At 42.4% G+C, this 8,800-nt stretch overlaps 1 long non-coding RNA gene across 1 annotated transcript in view; it reads right to left on the reverse strand.

The window, feature by feature from the left end:
- LOC112403230 (uncharacterized) overlaps positions 1-3,881 on the reverse strand; it is a 6,759-nt gene extending 2,878 nt beyond the window's left edge. Inside the window, exons 1-2 of the long non-coding RNA XR_003003871.1 lie at positions 3,696-3,881; positions 2,565-2,695 (exon numbers count right to left, since the gene is read on the reverse strand). This is a non-coding gene — a long non-coding RNA (uncharacterized LOC112403230). The remainder of the gene's footprint in view (positions 1-2,564; positions 2,696-3,695) is intronic.
- Between the last annotated feature and the right edge of the window lie 4,919 nt (positions 3,882-8,800).

Genomic DNA, 8,800 nt, shown 5'->3' on the forward strand with positions numbered 1-8,800 from the left:
ATTGCACTGTTCATTTCCTAAAGTTCTTAGGAAGAACAAACAGGAGAGTAAATGTAGGAAATGGTAATAGTTCTCAGCCCCAAACAGGGATGGTTTCTAGCCATTTCTCCCATTCATTTATATAATAGGGCCTCCAGAACAGGCCCCACAAAACCTACACTGGCTTCCTTCCCCAGAATGTCACCCAATGCTAGGGTGTACTCCTTCTAGTCTCTGGCTAGAAAAAATTTAAATCTGTGAGGTAGAAGTGCAATTAGAAAATATCTAACTAAGGTTCTCTCTCTCCCCTCTAATCCAGATCTTCTACCTGTTACTAGGTTTTCTCTTTGGGGTTTGAGATTCCTTCTTCTAGAATGACTCATTGTAAAAGGGGGAAAAAAATCCAAACCTGATTTTCCTCCCTTTGTCACAGAGGCACCGAGTAGGGTGTCAATCAATGTCAGTGGACACATATCCTTCACTCTAAAGGGTTTTAATTACAAGCTGGCAGAGAGTCAGTAGCTGGCGGGGCTAAGAACTGTCACCCCAGGAATCTGTTGTGGTGCTAACAAACAGGAGAAAAACATCATCTGTGCTCCTCTGTCCAATATTTTTTATTCATGAGTCTGAAAGGAAACTGTGGCTCTACCATTCTAATCTCTGGAGACATGCTTATGTACACACACACAGGCAAACACATACCACATAAGCACGCAGGCAGGCACCCTCCCTGGCTGGGTGAAAAAACAGTTTCTAGCCCTCTGAGAGGTTTTTTGCATTAACGGATTGGGTAGTCCCACTACGCAGAAAATCAGAGTGACATTCTTTAGAGAAATGCACACTTGTTCCAATTTTCTTGTCTAAATTATCCAAAACCCTTACACTCTTGATATGGTTCACTTAAAGATCATTACTCATGTTCCTGAGTGGGCTGCAGAGAGATCGTGCCTACGCAAGACATGCTTCTGGGTGTTGGAAAATGACAGGAGTGAGCTACAGTACTGAATGTTCTGAAATTAACTCAAACTTGCAAAGTTCCATCAGCACCATATAAGGGAAGATATTTATCCTGCAGCTGAAGTTGGGGAGTGGGAGGCAGGGGGAGGGGGAGGCAGAGGGATGGGGGCATTAAGTGATTTACAACTGAAAATGTTCAGATCAGCAGACAGGCTAAAGGTCCCATAGGATGTTGGTAACAATTGACAATACAGCCATTGGTAGTTGTGTTTAATATAAACCAAGAACACGGGGCTTCCCTGGTGGCGCAGTGGTTAAGAATCCGCCTGCCAATGCAGCGGACACGGGTTCTAATACCTGGTCTGGGAAGATCCCCCATGCCGCGGAGCACCTAAGCCTGTGCGCCACAACTACTGAGCCCGAGTGACGCAACTACTGAGGCCCGTGCGCCTGGAGCCTGTGCTCTGCAACAGGAGAAGCCACCGCAATGAGAAGCCTGCGCACCGCAACAAAGAGTAGCCCCCGCTCGCCGCAACTAGAGAAAGCCCACACGCAGCAACGAAGACCCAACACAGCCAAAGATAAATAAATAAAATAAATTTTTAAAAAATTATGTACAAAAAAAGAAAAAACAAGAATGTCAAATTAGAAGAGTTTACTAAAAAAAAAAAAAGTCTGTGACTTTCTCCCAACTTCATTATTTTATTTGGCACATAAAGACTATTTGCCATGTGTCATTTATAAGTAAGATCAAACAAGCATTCGTTTGAAAGAAACTGAAGAAATGATCACCTGAACATGTAGGTAGAAATGATTATCTTTAAAAAGGGAAGCAAAACCCAATTAAAAGCTTCTTGTACCTTATAATACTCCCCAAAGAAGCGACTAAGGTCTTAATTAGCTTTCCTCCTTATCTCTGGTAAAACAGGCCCGCAAAGTTTTCTGTGTCAGTTCCACAAAGGCATTCGAAAAATATGTGATCACCCACATGGAAGATGTGTAAGCTCATTTCCATCCTATTTGAGACTTATTGCCAGCAATGTGTGGACGTTTGTACATTTTGACGAATAATTATGGAAAGTTATGAGAAATGCTGTTAGGAAAATTGGTTCCATTCGATTAAGAAGGAATATTCTTCCAATATTTCTGTAGGCAGAGGTCTAATATCATAATAAGCATGATTCACAAAATGAATTTCAAGTCATTTTAATGGAAATTATTCTCTAAACTAGGATGATATATTCTCTCTCATCCAAAATTCGATTCTGCTCCATTGTATTCTTAAAAACACAATCAGAAGTTAATTGAAATTTATTTTTAGAATATTTGATGCACACAAAGGATCTATTTTTGAAGAATGCCCTAAATGAAGGTATCTGCGGACATCCTGTGTCGCTTCCCTCTCCATTAGCCAACTCCAACTTTCTCATATTTCGGTGAATGCATCCCTTACCAAACACAAATAAGTATGGTACAGCTTCTACTCAGAAGACTTTGTTGCCAATCTTTCCATATTAATGGTTATTACCTCCAGCTGAAATGCACAAATTTAAAGTCTGACTCATCTAAAATCACACAGCTCTTGTTTGAGTCTGAAGCTACCGACATCAAAAAGGAGGTCAATTTACCTCAATGCCCTCTCGCTGCAAATGCAAAACAGGCTTCCCGGGGGTAGAATATTCGGGTCGTGGCCGGCCAAGAGATGGCTTTTTATCATGCAGAATGTTTCTCTGTTATTATTATTGCTGTCCTCTTTTTCCTAGTCCAAAAATATTGACAAGAGAAAAGGGAGAAAACAAGGGATTAGTCAAGCTCCTCTCCCACATTCTGTCTGACCTTAACCTGCCTACCTCTCAGTGGTAAAGTGCTCTTTGCTTGCCAGCAGCCTTGGAGCGGGCCCCAGGCCAGCGGTACCCAGCTGCTTCTCTGGAGCCTGGATCTGGCTGTGCAGCTGCCCCAACTCTGCCCAGAGATGATCTGAACATCAATCACTGCCTCACTTTCAACCGGTGTGGAATGTAGCCCGGGAAGCGATGTATGAATTTTGCTTCCCACAGAATTCAGAGCTGTGCTTTCTATAGATGAACTACACGGCCGGCCTGTTTTAACCACCTCCGTCCCACTTTGTAGTCTGTCTTCATTCATTTTATACAGGTCTCCCCGCCCAGAGCTGCATCAAGACAGTCCCATAGTTTCGAATTGTACCATTTGACTAATCGTTATACACTGTTAAAGTAGCCATTTTTTAAACACAGAGGGGGGGGGAAAAGCTCATTATTCAGCATAATAATAATTACTATTATTTGGCATGATAATAATAACAATGATGATAGCAGCTATTATTAATCAAGTGCTCGCGTGGTTCAGACAACATGCTTTATGGACCTTATTTCATTAAATCCCTACAAAATTCCCGTGAGGTCGATTGCCTTCATTTTACAAATAGGGAAGCTGTGACTCAGAACAATTAAACAATTATTCAAAATCATAGCAGCTGGTAAATAAGAGCGATGGGATTTAAACCCTATTCTGTCTCCTTCCCAGATGCACACTCCTGACCTCCAAGTTTATGATTCTTAACCCAGTCAGCACATTAGAATCACAATCAAATTTGTACCTCTAGAAGTGGGACCCAGGCATTAGTAATTTTTTAAAGACTCCCAGGTGTTTCCATATAGCTAAACAATTCCTGAAATTTTATTCTCAAAAATATTTGTGGAAAAAAATATATATATTTGTGGTACACTTTGGTTACTTACAGGCTGCTGCATTCGAAAAATTCAGTTTTCCACACGTGAGTCTTCTTGGATACTCACACAAAACACTTCACTTCCGGTCACCAAGTGTGTGGCTTTTCCCCACATCAAGCAATTCTCTGCGCCACCAGTTGGGTGTCCTACAATTTAACTCGAATCTGATACTACCTACATGGAGATAGTGTCCGATTTCACAGGTTAAGGGCTCAGTCCCATAAGATGGCACATCCCCCAACAGACACACACACTTCAGACGCCGGTCCCAAGTCCAGGTTATTCCCTGTGCTTCTGACCGGCTGACTATAGATCAGAAGTCCCCACGACGCCCCTCCTTGGGCTCTTGACCCATAGAACTCAAGGAAACACTTACTTACGTTTAGCAGTTTATTACAGGTTGTGATAAAGGATACAGATGAACATCCAATGGAAGAGATGCATAGGAGAAGGCATGGTGCGTCCGTGCCCTCTCCAGGCCCAAATCTCCACGTGTTCACCGACCTGGAAGTTCTCCAAACCCCGTCCTTCAGGGCTTTTAGAGATGCCTCATTATTTAGGCATGCTTGGTTAAATCATTGGCTATTGTCAAAATTCAACCTCCAGAGGCCTCTCCCCTTTCCAGAGGTCAGTGGGTGGGACTGAAAGTTCCAAGCCTCTAATAATGTGGTTGATTCACCTGGCAACCAGCCCCCATCCTAACTGCTTTCCAAAAGTCACCTCATTAACATAGCAAAAGACACCTTTAAGGCTTTTGACACTTCGGAAATTCCAAGGGGTTTAGGAGCTGCGAGCTTAGAACTGTGGAGGAAGACCAAACATATGTAAAAAATATCTTTTAGTCATCTAAATGACCAAATTTATATTTCTTATAAATCACAATATCTCAGTGGACCCCCTGGTCTTCGAACATAGATCACGAGCAAAATGATCATAACAGTCAAAAGATATTCACTCAGTTATTAGTAACTATCCAGTCCATTATATTACATGAAAATGTCTCCCAGGGCGAGGCCACTCAGGTTTCCAGGCTTCCATTTGATCTTGTCAGCTAAGGGGCCAAGTTTGATCTTAGGCAAGTTATTCCCATTTCCCCTGTGTCACTATCCTTGTGATGGAGGTGGACTGGATGAGCTCTAAAGATCCCAGGATACACGGTTTAAGTTGAAATTTGGGAAGATCCATTTACTTTAAAACCTAAAGCTGGGCGTTCCCCGGTGGTCCAGTGGTAAAGAATCCCCCTTCCAATGCAGGGGATGCAGGTTTGATCCCTGGTCGGGGAACTAAGATCCGACATCCCACATGCCACAGGGCAACTAAGCCCACGAGCCTCAACTAGAGAGAAGACTGTGCGCCTTAACAAAAGATCCCACATGCCTCAGCGAAGATCCCACGTGCCGCACTAAGACCCAATGCAGCCCCCCAAAATAAGGAAAACAAATAAATATCTTTTTTAAAAAAGATACATCTTTCTTATTTAAAAAAAAAAAACCCTAAAGCTAGCCAATTTTACTGGTCATATAATTGGAGCTAACTCTTTCAACATATTTTGATTTTCCCAGCTGGACAACTCATCCTACCCTTTGGTTTCCTGACGCTGGCTAGAATTTCTAGTGACCCTTGCCCATGTTCTCACCTAAATCCTTACTCTTCAGGCATAAGTAGCCACCACTACACTCACTGTCATTGTTCTTTTCATTCTTTCAACAAATATTTACAGAGTAAACATTCTGGGCCTGGCTCTGTTCTAGGAGCTGTGAATATAACGTTGAAGAAATAGACAAAAGTCCTGCCCGCAGAGAGTTTATATTCCAGTAGAGGAATGGTGGTGACAAGTGCTAAAGAGAAAAAGAAGGCACAATACAGAGCTAGAAAGCCAAGGGTGTCATTTTGGATAAGGTGTTCAGGGCAGGCCCCTCCCAAGAGGCTGTGGTTGAACAGAGGCTTGAGTGAAGGGAAAGGACGAGATCATCTGAGGCAAGCATGCTGCGGTCAGCTGGAATAGAACAGTTTTCTAGAACCACACTGCACAACTTCAGGGAACTCCTCATGGGTGAGGGCTGGGCCTTTTAGCTCCGACTTCCAAGGCCTTTGCTGTCACATACTCATTGAAATAACCTTTGAGAGAGGTCTGTTTAGCAAAAGAAGCAGGTTAACAAACAGTAATAATCAAAGGCATGCTAGTAAGAGAACAGAGTTACAGTCAAACAGGCGATCTGACCTCAACTCTATCCTATAATAGGTGTTTGACCTTAAGCAAGATACATCATGTCGCTGTACCTTAGTTTCCTTGTCTGGAAAATAAGGAGTGTAAAAAGCAAACAAATGAAAGCTTTTACAATATCTGGTGTAAAGCAATTGCTCAATAAAATAATTATTGTAATTGAAAACATGGGGGTTGTATGGGAACTAGTCCTAGAGACAGGCAACCTGAGATGAAGTTCCAGCTCCATCACTTCCTAGGCATGTGACCAAAGGGGATGCAGGTTTGATCCCTGGTCGGGGAACTAAGATCCGACATCCCACATGCCACAGGGCAACTAAGCCCACGAGCCTCAACTAGAGAGAAGACTGTGCGCCTTAACAAAAGATCCCACATGCCTCAGCGAAGATCCCACGTGCCGCACTAAGACCCAATGCAGCCCCCCAAAATAAGGAAAACAAATAAATATCTTTTTTAAAAAAGATACATCTTTCTTATTTAAAAAAAAAAAACCCTAAAGCTAGCCAATTTTACTGGTCATATAATTGGAGCTAACTCTTTCAACATATTTTGATTTTCCCAGCTGGACAACTCATCCTACCCTTTGGTTTCCTGACGCTGGCTAGAATTTCTAGTGACCCTTGCCCATGTTCTCACCTAAATCCTTACTCTTCAGGCATAAGTAGCCACCACTACACTCACTGTCATTGTTCTTTTCATTCTTTCAACAAATATTTACAGAGTAAACATTCTGGGCCTGGCTCTGTTCTAGGAGCTGTGAATATAACGTTGAAGAAATAGACAAAAGTCCTGCCCGCAGAGAGTTTATATTCCAGTAGAGGAATGGTGGTGACAAGTGCTAAAGAGAAAAAGAAGGCACAATACAGAGCTAGAAAGCCAAGGGTGTCATTTTGGATAAGGTGTTCAGGGCAGGCCCCTCCCAAGAGGCTGTGGTTGAACAGAGGCTTGAGTGAAGGGAAAGGACGAGATCATCTGAGGCAAGCATGCTGCGGTCAGCTGGAATAGAACAGTTTTCTAGAACCACACTGCACAACTTCAGGGAACTCCTCATGGGTGAGGGCTGGGCCTTTTAGCTCCGACTTCCAAGGCCTTTGCTGTCACATACTCATTGAAATAACCTTTGAGAGAGGTCTGTTTAGCAAAAGAAGCAGGTTAACAAACAGTAATAATCAAAGGCATGCTAGTAAGAGAACAGAGTTACAGTCAAACAGGCGATCTGACCTCAACTCTATCCTATAATAGGTGTTTGACCTTAAGCAAGATACATCATGTCGCTGTACCTTAGTTTCCTTGTCTGGAAAATAAGGAGTGTAAAAAGCAAACAAATGAAAGCTTTTACAATATCTGGTGTAAAGCAATTGCTCAATAAAATAATTATTGTAATTGAAAACATGGGGGTTGTATGGGAACTAGTCCTAGAGACAGGCAACCTGAGATGAAGTTCCAGCTCCATCACTTCCTAGGCATGTGACCATGAATAAGTCGCTTAACTTCTCTGAGCCTCACATTCCTCATCCATAGACATGGGGATAATAATTCATGCCCGACCTCAAGGGTTGTTACATTTAAAACAATTGGAAATTGTAGAACATTGTTTAAACATTTGGGGTCTTTTTTTTTTTTTTTTTCAACTAGATGAGAGAATACAAAGGTCGAGGGTAAGATATGATCTGAGAACTTGTATTGGCTCAAAACTCAGGATCATACATTTAGTGATTCTTGGCAACACAAACAGCCATTCTAGGAAAATTTTTACAAAATCACAACGACGGGTGATTCAGGTCCTCTTTAACACTAATCCTCAACTTTTCTGGTCACCCGAATTGAACAAAATTATTTTTTCTATGTAGAATTATTGAAGCACAGATGTCTACAACCGGAAGGGATCTTAGAGTCCTTCTAGTCCAATCCTGTCTTTGTACAAGTAAGGAAATTGAGGCCCAGAAAGGTAAAGTGCCTAGGCAAAGCCACACAGGGAGTCAGGGAGAGATCCAGAAGCAAAATCAGATTCCCCAACACCCCCCCTCTGCCCCCCACCCACTGTTTCTAAGCCTCAGTCCCACCTATTTTATTGCATTTTGAAAGGGGCCTTTGCTTACAAAAGCACTCCCTGGGTATTTTTCTTAAATAAGAGATCTATGCTTCCTCATCCGATCGTAGCCACATGCACACATGAAAATCTCGTATTGCAAATCTGTCCTAACAGTTCACGTTGGTGCTTGAAACGGTACCAACAGTTGGACTGCATTCAATTATATAGCAGTTTCTCTGAGGCCATTTAAACAGACTACAATAAAATTCCTCTTACCCTTAGAAAAAATCCTATTTGAATAAAAGAAAAAAGAAAGGAACAAGCAGCTTTGTCAACCAAGAACCATTAAAACCCACAAATGGGTTCAATTGCCCAGAAACAACAAAGCACAGATCTGGCCAAAGGCGGGCCAAATGGGAGGATTCCTGTGGAGAAGAATAGGAAGTACCGTACAGACAGACAAGACTTGTCATCTCACTTGACACTTTCTTCCAAAGCCCTGGAAGCACTAAAGTGGCAGATCTGGTTTTCCCTAATGACACCACGCTGTGGGGGAATAATGAACCAAGGCTTCTCGAATGGTCTCCAAGGAGCCTGCAGTATAACACGCTCAATGGAGAAGGTCCTATAAAGCCCATATTCCACCTCCGGGGAAGTTCCGGTGACATCATCTGAAAGGCTTGGTCAAGGTGAAGAGGTCAGTGCAGTGTGAGAATGTTCTACAGCACAACACTAATAGAAAATCTCACAGAAACAATTTATTTTCTTTCCTAGGGATTCAGGACCAGCTCCGTCGTTCAAGAGACTGACACTCTCCAACTGCCTAACTAAATTAAATTTTAGAAACGTTTCCTGCTG

This window comes from Neophocaena asiaeorientalis, unplaced genomic scaffold, assembly GCF_003031525.2.
Source record: "Neophocaena asiaeorientalis asiaeorientalis breed wild unplaced genomic scaffold, Neophocaena_asiaeorientalis_V1.1 scaffold503, whole genome shotgun sequence".
NCBI lineage: Eukaryota > Metazoa > Chordata > Mammalia > Artiodactyla > Phocoenidae > Neophocaena > Neophocaena asiaeorientalis.